The 13,410-nt window shown below is 40.2% G+C and overlaps 1 protein-coding gene across 2 annotated transcripts in view; it reads right to left on the bottom strand.

Moving 5' to 3' along the window:
- The window catches only part of NME6 (NME/NM23 nucleoside diphosphate kinase 6), a 149,135-nt gene extending 136,054 nt beyond the window's left edge, over positions 1 to 13,081 (bottom strand). Inside the window, exon 1 of one of the 2 annotated variants that reach the window (XM_044059423.1) lies at positions 12,987 to 13,081. The gene's annotated coding sequence lies outside the window, so the exon portion shown is untranslated. Of the gene's footprint in view, positions 1 to 101; positions 205 to 12,986 lie in introns of those variants that run through there. The other variant, XM_044059422.1, reaches the window with a different exon arrangement.
- Positions 13,082 to 13,410: the final 329 nt, after the last annotated feature.

Raw genomic sequence — 13,410 nt, forward strand, 5'->3', positions numbered from 1 at the left:
ATAAACAAATGATTTTCAAAGATGCTTTAAATGCAGGAGTAAAAAGAGCAAGCCTTGTGCTTTTCAACATTACAAAATTAGTGATCAAACAAAAAACTCACGCGTACTGCCGGAATGCAGTCATTAGATTTTAATTCTTAACATTTCCTGCTGTGGTAACGTAGATCATAAAAACTCGCCCCTTTTTTTTTCTTTTCCTATCGCGCTTCACTTCGTGCATGACGTACCTGAACCATAGTCAGTCAGTAGTTATTCTACTAAGGTACTGCCCACAGTATGACGTACCCAGTCTAGTCTGCGTGAATTAAACAGCTTGTGTAACAGAAACGTGCTGCATTTTGTGGAACGCTTAATTTTAGCGTTGGTTGCTTATAGGAATCAATATAAAAGCGCATCAAATAGTTTGCCTATTTTTAAGTTGTGGTACGCCAACAGTTTTAGTTAGGGACATGAAGAAGTACTCATTTAGGTGTTATATAAATAATAAGTAGATGATGTCGGTATTGTTGAGCCCATAGCTCTCAACATTCCATGTCCAAAATGAGGAACACTAGCCCTCATAATGTGGAACTAATGGGCAAAATGTGGAACACATACTAATGGCTTACTAACAACTTTAACTAGGAAGGTCATAGGATGGTTAAAATATGCTGGTTTTACTTATAGAGAAGATCTTTCATTTCTATTTATAATGGATTTCACTTAAAAGTATTCCTAACACTGAATGTGTGACTTAGTCTTTCAATGTGGAACTTTGAGGGAACTTCGAGGAACATGAACCTTTTAAGACCCCAAATGAGGTACGTTCCTCGTAATGAGGTACACTTGAGAGCTATGGTTGAGCCTCTGTCCTTTTGTCTTGAACGTAAAGCCAGTTTCTGATATGCAAAGAATTCATGCATTAACTAGATTTGTATAGCTTTCTTCTGTATGTATAAATACGTCGGGGGAGTTGTTTCACTGCTGCCCCCCATTTTTCCACGCTCCATGTCGCTGTTGGGTTCTTGCAGCCGTGGGTTGAGCATTTCCCATGTTAGTAAATGGAGGTATACTGCTTCTTAGAATTCTCAGTGTTCTCTTTGTGTCCCTGGCTTTGCAGAATACTCTTATTATCTTTTCCTACTAAATCAATGAGGATTACAATGAGATATTAACGCATACATCTCAACTCTCCAGATTTACACCTCATATGTTTGGTCTGTTCCTCATAACATTTGTGGTTTTCTGGCAAATAACTGAGTATTGAAGTGATAGATTATAGTAAGTAAACTACGAGTTTCAGACTTTGTAGTCTGCAGAAAATGTGTGCAGATGCTTGCGGAAGTAAATTTCATACACACAGTAGAGGCATAAGAAGACTCTATGCTACTATGTATTAAAGTTTAGCCTAAGGTAATAATTCTTGCTTGACTTTCCTACACCATCTGAATGATTTCTTTCATCCATTTGTATTAATCTTCAACTTTTTCCCAACCTTTCAACACATTGTAATTATCCAAGACTGCACTGAAATACGTAAATTAAGCCAAGGTCTGGGGATCACTAAGCCTTTAAAAGCTATGGGGTACTTGATATGCTGAGGTACATTTTAGAGCCCCCCCCCCCCCAATCTTTTGACCCAGTGATAGCCTGAACAAGAAATTCATTCATATTTCTTTCAAGGAAGAAATAAGTTGTGTCCAAAGCTTAATGCTTATACCTGGCAAAAACAGAATGTTTTAATAAACTGAGAAGACAAATGCTTGTAAGGATACATACATCATGTCTGAAAATGCTGTCTGCCCACCTAACTCCAAAACTGTAGTCAACTTCTATTCATCCTCCTTGAGTTAGACTGGGACGGAAGTGAAAGAACAAGTGTCTGCAGTCATTTGAAGTTGTTGCTGTCATATAGGATGAAAGTGAAAAAACAAACGACCACAATAATACGTTTGAAATTGTTCATGTCATAGCTGTAAACAGCCTGCTTCCTCACCCCCTACCCCTCTGATGTTAGACTGGGATAAAAAGTGAGTGAAGAAAATGTCAAAGTATACGTTATCTTGATGCTGTCATATATGATTGCACTGCTTCCTTATCTCTGTCCGCAAAGGACACATGGCTGTCTTTGTCAGAATGTGAAAAAATAATGATCAAGTAACATTCAAATGCAATACGCTGCCTCCAAACAACCCGTACTGGCCTTTTATGTATATCGCAAGTCTGATCATGAAGAAAGTTAAAGAAATAATGACCACACTGTCCCCAGCCCCTGCATAAGCTACAGCAACCTTGTGTACACCTCATAGCAGGGCTGCTTTTAGACTAGTTGAGACCTATGATAAAGGTATAAAGATGGGGGTTGGAAAAGTGCTGCAATGCAAAATGTTCCATAATTATTTAAACAAACTGTATGTTACTTTTCTGTTGTTATAAAATACAGCTCCTTCTGATAATCAAACCCTTTATCAAGAACTCACACTTGTAAATACCTGATGTACTGAAAATGGGATCAAGTTAAATACAGAAATGTGTGGTATTGTTTCACTTGGTAGACAATTCCTCCCCACAGGATACAGTATAGACATTATCCCACTGCAAAATTAGAATGTAGTTAAGGATTCTGGAACAGGGGTTGATAATGCTCTCTTTCAATTATGAAGTGACAATAATAATTAGGAAATCCTTCCATTTACTGCAGGTAATTGCCAGGGGAATATCATCCATTTCTAAAGAGATCATTATTCCCTTATGTTCTACTTCAATTAGGTCAGTTGAATACAATGCCCCTTTTGAGATGTACCTCATTAGATATATCAAACAACTAGAAAGAGCTCAGAAGATTCTAAGTAAGATCATCACTGGCTTAAACACAGTATGCTACCAGAAAAAAACTGGAAGCACTGTCTCTTTATAGTCACTATCTTATAGACTCGAGGGGAGGGCTATACTTCGGCTTCCATGCCATTAGTGAGCCATTTGTTCTTTATAAACTGCATCTCCTCAAGCATAATAATTCCACAAATACAATAAAAATGGGAGCTAAGTCTTTTACAAGCATGTGAATAAAATATGATGGAAGGAGAAATTAATCATGCAGTACTTTCCCAAGGGCAGACTGCCCTTGCAGGTTAAGCAGGGTGATTCAGTATCATCCTTGATACTATACCTGGGTGACTGAATAGGTATCCAGTAAATTTATCATAGCTTTGACTAGATTAGCTCTCCTGGGGAAAGGGGCATAGCATGATGGTCGATACTGGCAAACTGTAAATGGTAGTGAGAATCAATTACCTTGAAATTCTTGAGAATCCTATCAGTTATGGGGAGGGGTGTTGTAAACAGGTGAGTCACCATCAGGTTTGTTGGGTGAATGCAGGGGGGCTCCAGTCAGTGTAGGAGGTGGTATAAAGTCACTGAAGGGGGTTTAGAAAGGAATGTGATCATTAGGCTGGGTGTGGCACTCTGCTCACAACTAGACTAACAGCAATTTTCAGTCATAGGTAGGTACTAGGCTATTGGCCCAAGGGCCTACGTAAGCCTAGCCAATAAGGTTCCCTGGATACGCCACCCAAGAAAGTTATTTTCCTGTGCCACTGTCGAGCACAGAAACAGAAGTGATCCCCGGGGTGTATTTCCTATTTCCCATTCACTCATCAAGATTTTTCTTGAAGAGTGCTAATGAAGAACTTTGCTTGACATAGATGGGTAGCCTGTTCCAGAGTATGGGAAGTCTCTGGGATAGGAATCTATCCCTCCAGCATGTCCTGTTTATTGTGGTGACAAGGTTTAGGTCCCTAGAGCGTGTAGCTCGGAGGGATTGGGATTTCTTTAGGTGTAGCATGTCCAACAGCTCTGGGTTTGACACAGCTTTATATATTAGGCAGAGATCACCTCGCAGTAGGCGATATGCTACGGAGTAAAGCTGGAGTTGTTTGAGACGGTCAGTGTAGGGCATTTGTTTGAGTCCAGTAATCGTCTTTGTGAGGTACTTCTGTGGCCTTTCCAGCTGCTGCAGATGTCTTGTGAGGTACATTCCAAAAGGGGTGTTGTACTCTATAATGGGTCTAATGAGTGTCGAGTAGAGGGGAACGATGACCTCTTTTTTCCTGGATGAGAACCCTTTTATGATGAGGTGTGTCACATAGAAGGACTTCCTGACTACTGTGGCGATGTGACTATCAAAGGAGAGACTACTGTCCACCTGGGTCCCAAGGTCTCTTATCACGCATTCGGTGTTAAGTAGATCGCTGCCTATGTGGTAGTTCATGGGTACAGAGTTTTTACCAAAGGGGATGACACTGCACTTTTTGGCATTGAGCTTGAGGCCATGGCTCTGACAACAAGCATCTGTCTCAGAGAGGCCCTTCTGTAGGATGTTCACATCATTTGGGGACTTGACTATGGCTCCTAGTTTGCAGTCATCTGCGAACTTCATTAGCCAGAGGCCTCCTGTGTTAGCCTGTACTTCAGAGAAGTAGATACCAAACAGGAACGGTCTCAGGACGGAACCCTGTGGTACTCCACTTGTCACTGATTTGAGGTCAGATTTGGAGTCTGCAACTTTTACAGTGTGGGTTCTGTCAGTGAGCCAGTTGGCAACCCATCTTGTGATGTAGGGATTTATGCCTAGTTTATTGAGTTTAGCTATAATTCCAGAATGGGGGATGGTGTTGAAAGCCTTGGCGAGGTCAAGATAGGCTGTGTGAACCACCTTACCCTCATCTACGGCTTTGGTGACTGCCTCAAAAAAGTCAATCAGTTTCAGGAGGCATGATCTGCCTTTCACAAACCCGAACTGGGTGGGATCCAGAGTCTGGATGTTACCAATGTCTTTGTTTATGAGTTCCATGATGATACTTTCCATGGCCTTGCACACCAGGCTCATCAGGCTAATAGGTCTATAGTTCCTGGGATCAGTGGCAGCTCCCCCTTTGTGGAGTAGGATAACTGTTGCTGTGCGCCATTCAGTGGGCAGAAAGCCTGATGCAAAGCTATTATTGAACATGGTGCTTAAGTGAGGAGCCAGTTCATTTTGAAGTTCGTGTAAAACGCAGCCTGGGATGTCGTCCGGTCCCATGGATGCTGTGTTTTTGGCTTTAGAGAGTGCAGCTTTCACCTGCGTAGTTGTGATTACAGGGACTCTGCATTCTTCCTGTATAGATATGGGCCCTTTAGGGGATGGGGGGGGGGGTAAAGTTAGCACTGAACCTATCTGCCAGGATGTTGGCAATATCAGTTGGTCCTGTAATTTTCGTGCCTTTGTGCTGTAACTCAGAGCAGATCTGGGTATTGCCATTGAGATTCATTACATAGCTATAGAATGCTTTGTGGTTGTCCTGAATTAGTGGCGATTTTATTTTCGTAGCTAGCTTTGGAGGATCTTATAAGGGATCTCAGCTTCTTACTGAGGCTGACCAGGGAGCTCCTCCACTCATGGGATTTTACTCTTTTGCAACAGTTTCTTCCTTCTGTTGTACAGTTTGATTATGGCAGGAGACCACCAGATTGGGTTACTTTTTTGGGGGATAGCATCTTGGTTCTGTTTGGGATAGCACGATCCATGCACTCATGTAAGTGCTTATAGAGTGTATTTGTGTAGGATTCAGCAGTTGTAACTGTATTGTCCATCTGCATGGATGTCATGAAGTTCACTACTTCTGTCTTAAGAAGCATGAAGTTGGCTTTGGAGAAATTTTTTACTGTGGTTTCTTTAATGGGGGGTGGGATGTGGATATCAAGGGTGATTAGCTTATGGTCAGATCGGACCAACGAGGAGTTGACTTCAGGTGTGGAACACCTGTCACTCATATTGGTAATGACTAGGTCTAGGATATTGTTGCCCCTGGTGTGGGTGTGGATAAGTTGATCTAGGGCATTGGAGTTTATGAATTCCAGAAAGCGTTGAGCTAAGGAGTTGGTACATGAATAGTTTTCCCAGTTAATGGTGGGGTAGTTGAAGTCGCCCATTATTAGAGTGTTTGGTTGAACCCTAATATTTTCCAGTACATCAAGAAAAGAGGAGTGGGAATCCTGGGGCATGTTGGGGGATCTGTAGCAAACTACAATTTGGATTGCAGTTTTGCCAAGAGTTAGTTGCACTTGGATAACCTCGGATGCATTATGCTGAGCAACTAGCCTGGAGGTGTGGATATCCTTAATGAATATGGACACATCCCCACCTTTGGTGTTTCGGTCCAGGTTACATGGCCGAAAAGTGTAGTATGAGTTATAGCCTGGTAGTGCAGGGGTGCTCTCTGGAGCCTTGAACCAGGTCTCAGTCACTGCACAGATATCGATGTTCTCCATTTTAAGGAGTGCCTTGAGTGAGTGCATTTTGAAATTTAGACTTCTAGCATTGAGTAGCATTACCCTCAGTTTTTGCTTGCTTGTTCCTGTTATGGTGGTGAATTTGTTACTTGAACCCTGCTTAAAAAAGGCACTATAGGGGCAGCAAGAGCCTTAGCCAGTATCCGGAATCCCAGTCACAGACAAAACGGGGGTGGGGTTGTGGGTCTGGTTGCTGCCAAGTGTGGAAAAGGCTTGTAATATTCTAAGCACATAATGCAAACCACCACCACCACTGTATTGTATTGTGGGCACTTTGTATAACCACAATGTGGCAGTGTTGGTGTGTGAAGTCCAGAGCACAGAACCTTCATTAACTGGAATCTGCCAGCATAGTTCCTATTCCACACTCAACACAGAGCAACAACATTAGAATGTGCTCCAAATGACTTAGCCGTCCTACAAGATGGTTTGTCTCAAATAAGTAGTTGGTATCAAAATCATGGACTCAAGCCAAATGCCAAAAAAAAAAAAGCATTATTGTAGCCTTTGGAAAGTCATCTACCTCATGGAACTAGCACATTAACAATACGCCTCTAAGAGTTGGCCCAGTTGTTCAGGATTTGGGAACTTATGTTCATAGTGACTTAACTTTTGGTCAACATGCATCTACTGTTGTAAGAAAGTCCTTCTATATTGCACAGCATATGAACAAAAGGATAGTGTCTAGATCTAGGGATATTATTGTCCCCCTTTACTCAGCCCTCATTAGGCCAGTCATTGAATAGAATGCCCCCTTTGGAATGTATCTGTCCAGACATATGTAACAAATGGAACCCCCACAGATACCTTATTGAAAGGCTACAATGACTAAACAACTTGTCCTACATGGACCAACTCAAAGCCCTGTTACTATAGTTGGTATCCTGCAGACTTCTAAGAGGTGACCTATGTCTGGCATACAAGGCATCCTCCAACCCATTACTGATGGATTTAATGCACATTGACAAGTCAAATGGCATCAGAAATACTTGGTGTAGGGATCTAATCCTCTTATGCAACATCAGCAGAATGGTTTGAAGGGACAGGTGTATCTTGCAGAATATACTGCTGCTGTGTAACAGACTCCCCATCCACATAAAACAAAGTTCATTCCTGTCCATTTTCAAGCACAATTTATTTATTATTTATTTTATTTTTATTTATTTACATTTGTTGACCGGGAGTGTCAGACTGGATGTAGGTCCATTTTCAGCGGAGGCCCGGGGTGAAAAACTCCACAGTTAAAATAAACAGACAGTAGTTACATTGGATTACATAGCGATTAACAATTTAACTTAGCAATTAATTACAAACATATTTACAGATGAAGAACATAGTACATCAGTAGTCAACTAGAATCTTTATCTGCGAAGTACATAACAGACATTAACAAATGTTACAATAAGAAGTTCCTGCTGTATAATAAGTACTAGGCTTATGAGCATCTGAGCTACTATAATTAAGGTAGTTAGTGGGGTGGAAAGAAAGGTAGTGGTTGGATGGGGTGGGTGATATTAGAGTGGGAGTTGCAAGGGCATAGCCAGCATGTTTTTAGGTGCGCTTTTAGTAAAGTTTTGAAGTGGGTGCATGATGGTACGGAGGTAATTGTGGGTGGGAGGGAGTTCCATAATTTGGCTATGGCACAAGAGAATAGTGCTTCAGGAGCAGAGTTATTGGCATTAGTGATCTGCAAGTGATTTTTGTTGCTGGATCTTAGTGGTCTGGTGGTGTGATAGGGTTGGAGTAGATTCTGGAGGGATGGAACATTTAGTGGATGGTTTACTAGTTTGTGGGCGAGTGATAGTTGATACCATTGAAGGAGGTGAGGGAGTTTAAGCCAGCCCAGTTCAGCAAGTGAGTGACAGTGATGACTATGGTAGGATGCCCCTGTGGCGAATTTGGTGATTTTGTTGTAGCAGGTCTCTAGCTTGTTTAGATCGCATTGCCTTAGGTTGGTATATATTGGAGAGGCATAAAGTAGGGTGGAGATAAGGTGGGAATTTGCTATTGAAATCTTTGCTGCTTTCGTGAGAAGTTGCTTATTTCTGTATAACGCTCCTAGTTTTTTGTGGACTTTTTTTATGGTCCTGGATACGTGAATGTCAAATTTTAGTTTATTGTCCATTTCCACTCCTAGCAATTTGGTGTGTTCAGTTGGGTATATAGTGGTGTTGTCTTTTGCTGTGATGTTAAAGTGAGAGTTGTTTAGAGTATGTTTGGTGGGTTGGAAGATGAGTAGTTTAGTTTTGTTTGGGTTGAGTATTAATTGGGCATCGGATAACCAAGTTTCAACAGAGGAAAAGGCTTCCTGTGTGACTTTTTGCAGTTTGGGTAGGGACTGGGCTGAGCAAATGATGGTTGAGTCATCTGCATATTGTATGAGTGTGCCATGTTTGGTGGCAGAGGCTAGATTATTGGTGAAAACAAGAGAAGAGTAGGGGTCCAGGGATGGATCCTTGGGGAACCCCTATGGAGACAGGTAGTTGGGGAGATATGTCATTCTGCCATACAACGGGTTGTTAGCAGTCAGACAGGTAACTCTGAAACCAGTTGGTGACTGATTGAGAGAAGGATAGGTTATTGAGGAAAGAGATTAATTGTTTGTGGGAGACCATGTCAAATGCTTTAGATAGGTCTAGGAAAGTAGCAGAGGAGAGATAGCCATTGTTTTTATGCTGAATAATAGTGTTAGTAAAGGAGAGTAAGGCAGTGGTGGTGCTATGGTTTGTTCGGAAGCCATGCTGAGTATTGGAAAGGAGGTTGTTAGTAAGGAGGTAGTCTGAGACCTGAGAGTGTATGCATCTCTCTAGTATTTTGGTGAGTGGAGAGAGAATAGCTATGGGGCAGTAATTGGTTAGTTCTGTGGAGGGGCCGCCTTTGTGGAGGGGAATTATTTGTGATACTTTCCACAGTGTGGGAATGTAACTTTCTGACAGAGATCGGTTAATCAAGATGGATACTGAGTAGGCCAGAGCATCAGCTGCGATTTGTAGGTATTCACTTGGGAGGTTGTCTGCTGCTAATTTGGTGGGCTTAAGTTTAGTTAAGAGTTTTTTATGCTGGAGGTAGGTACAGGAGAAAGAGAAGGCAGTGGGGAGATTACTAGTTGAAGGTGTGGGTTGGAGGGGAGGGGGGTTGTGTTGTTTAGCTAGTGATAGTATGGTTTGTGTGAAGTGTGTGCTGAATGAGGTAGCAATATTTTTGGAGGAGTGAGGGATGTTAGGAGGAGGGGTACTGACTTTACCTGGGTGGAGGATGGAGTTTATGGAGGACCAGAACTGTTTGGGGCTGTGTTGTCAGGAGTCTAGGGCAGACTGGTAGTATTGGAATTTGTCCTGTTTTATTAGCTTTTTAACTCTATTGCGTAGTTCTAGGAATTTCTGTCTAGTTGAGGGGGTTTTGGTTTTGTGCCAGTGCTCCCAGGCTTTATCCCTGTTTTTCATTTCTGACTTAGTGGTTTTCTGTAGCCATGGGGAGGGTTGTGCTTTCCTTCTGGAAAGTCTTATGGGGGCATGGTAATTAAGGATGCTCAGGAAGGTAGTATTAAAAAATTCAACTGTGTCATCAAGACTGGGGTACTTTAGGGGATGCCAGTTACATTCTTTGAGGGATGAGATGAATGTGAGTGGGTTAAAGTTTAGTTTTTGTACGTATTTGACGGTATTATTTGAGTAGGAATGTTGGGGAGTGATCACTAAGGCTATCTGATAAGCAGCCTGTTATATATGACTGGGGGCTCTTACTGACTAGTATCCAATCCAGGGTAGTGTGCTTGCTGGAGTTTTTATTTATCCTGGTTGGCGACTGGACTAGTTGGGTGAAGCCATGAAGGTTTATATGATGGGTTGGATTGTTGCCAGAACAGGACTGCCAGTCAATATTGAAATCACCTAAAATTATAGTTTCTTGGCGGATATGGTGGGTAGACCAGCTGAGGAGGTTTTCTAGTAGAGGGATGTTTTGGCCAGGTGGGAAGTAGCATCCAATTATGTTGATGGTTTTGTTTTGGTTTATTTTGAGGTTGGTATATATTATTTCTTCATTGCCTATTTGTGGAGCTGATGATTTTAAGATCTGGATGCTGTTTAAATATTACATCTACACGGCCTCCTTTCTTGTTTAGCCGGTCTACTCTTAGTATGCTGTAACCGGTAGGGAGTATTTACTCACTGGTAATGTGAGGTTTTAAGCACAACGAAAAAGTTGAGGTAAAAAACACACCTTTATCAAACACAAAGCTTTCAGGTACAAGACCCTTTCTCAATGATAGACACAGGTACATTAAAATCAAACATTAAATACACGCCCAACATATCACGTGACCCGCAGCCATGGTCATGTGACTAATACATTAAAATAATTACATTACTTATAATTTTAAGACATAAACAAGTAAAATTAGATAAAATTCATACATACATATATTTGCTTACTTTTGTGTGCTTATATTTACATGCACATATATATAAATACATTGCCTATATTACTTTAACTTAGTGTGTTGTATTTTTATTAGAACAGGTTTTAAGGAAACATCAAAATTTAATCCAGGGATGTATTAGCTGCTAGCCTTACTATCCACTCATATTCTTTATTATCTAAATGATTACACAAGTCCCTCCTAATAGAGCTAACAACACATTCTATTACTCTAAACTTGAAACTGTGTGTAGAACCACAATTTAAAATATGCTTAGATAGAGCATTAGTCTCCACCTCCTTATACTTGATTTATGCTCTATGATTTTCTAGTCGCCTTGCCGACATAGAAACAAGCGCATGCCTCACGTTGTGCCAAATAGACAATGTTACTTGTCATACAAGTTGCATGGCACCAAAAAGTAAATATCTTCTTAGTGACAGGATGAACAAAACTACTACCACATTCTGAAGAATCAGCTCTCTGTTTGTATATATCACTACAGCAACTACAATTATAACAACTAAAGGTACCATTACCTAGTCCATTAAGGGAAGTAGCATTCACATATTCAAAATCTTTGTAAGCTAGAACATTCTTAATAGTTCTCATATTTCTGTATGTGAACAAAGGAACTTCACCTACAACTAATCTAATATCTTCCTGAGCTAATAGCACCTTCCAGTATTTCCTTATTATAGTTCTGACTGCATATGAAAGAGAGTTGTAAGACATAATAAATCTTACATCAACCCTTTTATTTAATTTGTCCATTGGGACAACAACATCTGTACTTGTATTCAAAAATACAGATGAATACATAGAATACCTATTAGATACTACATGTTCTCTAGCTTCTACCAGCATACCTTCTGGATAGCCACTTCTTCTAAAGTCTCCACATGCTTCATCAATTTGTTGTAAACACTTGACATTGTCAGTGTTTAACCTACTAACTCTTGCCAGTTGCCCCCTTACTATACCCCTAAAAATAGCATGCATACTAGACGCATGCAAGTATCTTCCTGATGAAACTTCCTTCTTAAAAACAGAAGTGTTAATAACATTGTTCTCCTTAGTTAAAGAAATATCCAGAAAATTGACGAATGTCTTAGAATAATCAGCCTTAAAGTGTAGAAAGGAAGTAGTATTATTCAAATATATAATATAGTCTTGTAACTCACTGGATGTTCCTTTCCATAAAAGAAAGCAATCATCTAAGAATCTCTGATATAAAACTATATTTTCATTCAAAAAGGTAGTTCCATTACCAACATAAGATTTCTCCCATTCATAGAGAACAATATTTGCATATGTATTTGCTACGGGGTTCCCATAGCCATGCAAAGATATTATTTTAAAACTATATCCAACAACATGCAAATGTTCTCTGTGTGCCTAACAGTAAAAGTGGAAGAGTGACTTAAAAATTCCCTTATTGAATTGATGCCATATTCATTTGGTATGACAGTAAATAATGAAGTAATATCTAACACAACCATGTATATATTCTGACAATCCATGTTAGATTGCTTAACTTTTAAATACCATGTTCTAAGTTTAATAAGAAAATCAGTGCTGTCTTTAAGGACAGTTTCACATTTACCCAAAAGTGGTTGTAACTGCCTCTGTAAGTACAAAGAGATAGGTTCTGTTATCCAACCATTTCCTGAGACAATAGGTCTCATAGGGGATTTTCACATGATTTATGCACTTCGAATGCCATATAGTTGGGGAATGATAGGACTAGAAACAGTGAAAAAATGAAAAGATCCAAAGAGATGTCACCTGACAACTGTAAGTCATATATACACATTTTAACATAACAAATACACTTTTTTACATCAGCATATTGTATCAGTTTGTATGCAGTAGCATCCCCAATCAAAGATAATACTGAGCTTATATACTTGTTCCTATCCATTAGAACTATGGAGCCCCTTTATCAGCCTGCTTTATTACCACATTAGGTTCACTTTTTAATTCAGACAATGCTTTGTATTCATCATAAGAGAGATTGTAACGTCAATTAGCTTTTCTATTACTATATACATGTCTTATTTCAGTTTCACATAAGTCATTAAATGCCAGTAAAACTGGAGCATACACTGGTACAAACGTACCACGCCTTTACAAGCAGTGGAGTCATAAGTATCACTTTTAAACATCACTTTTAGAGCTACAGATCTAATAAACAATTTTAAATCAGTTATAACTTTTACCATGTCTTCCACACTTGTAGGTATAAAATTCATACCTTTGCTCAAAAGAGAATAATGATGGTCATTCACAACAAAGGAAGATAGATTTACTATGCCTGCTACTGCCTTCTGGCTAATTTCAGTTGCTTTGGGGGGCCCTCATTATTCCGCTTATTGTCCTGCACTACCATATTGTTCCTATGTTTACTTCTTCCCTTGACCTTGAGCTGTTTGAGCTTCTTTTGATACGCTCCGCTTGCTGCAGTTGAAAAGGTTTAAAGAAATTATTCAAAGTTTGTTGTGAAGATCGTAAAGACAACCCAGGCCCGCCTTCATTAGTAGCTGTTGAAGCAGTAGATGTAGAAGCAGATTCAGTAACTGCACAAGCCACAGTGCTACTTAGAGCTGCCAGTGATGTCATCGGTATGTGAAGTGGATAGCAGTTCTGGCTCCAAGTTCAAAGCATTAGTTGTTAACAGG

Source organism: Protopterus annectens, chromosome 17.part0 (genome assembly GCF_019279795.1).
Source record: "Protopterus annectens isolate FY-2018-M chromosome 17.part0, PAN1.0, whole genome shotgun sequence".
Lineage (NCBI taxonomy): Eukaryota > Metazoa > Chordata > Ceratodontiformes > Protopteridae > Protopterus > Protopterus annectens.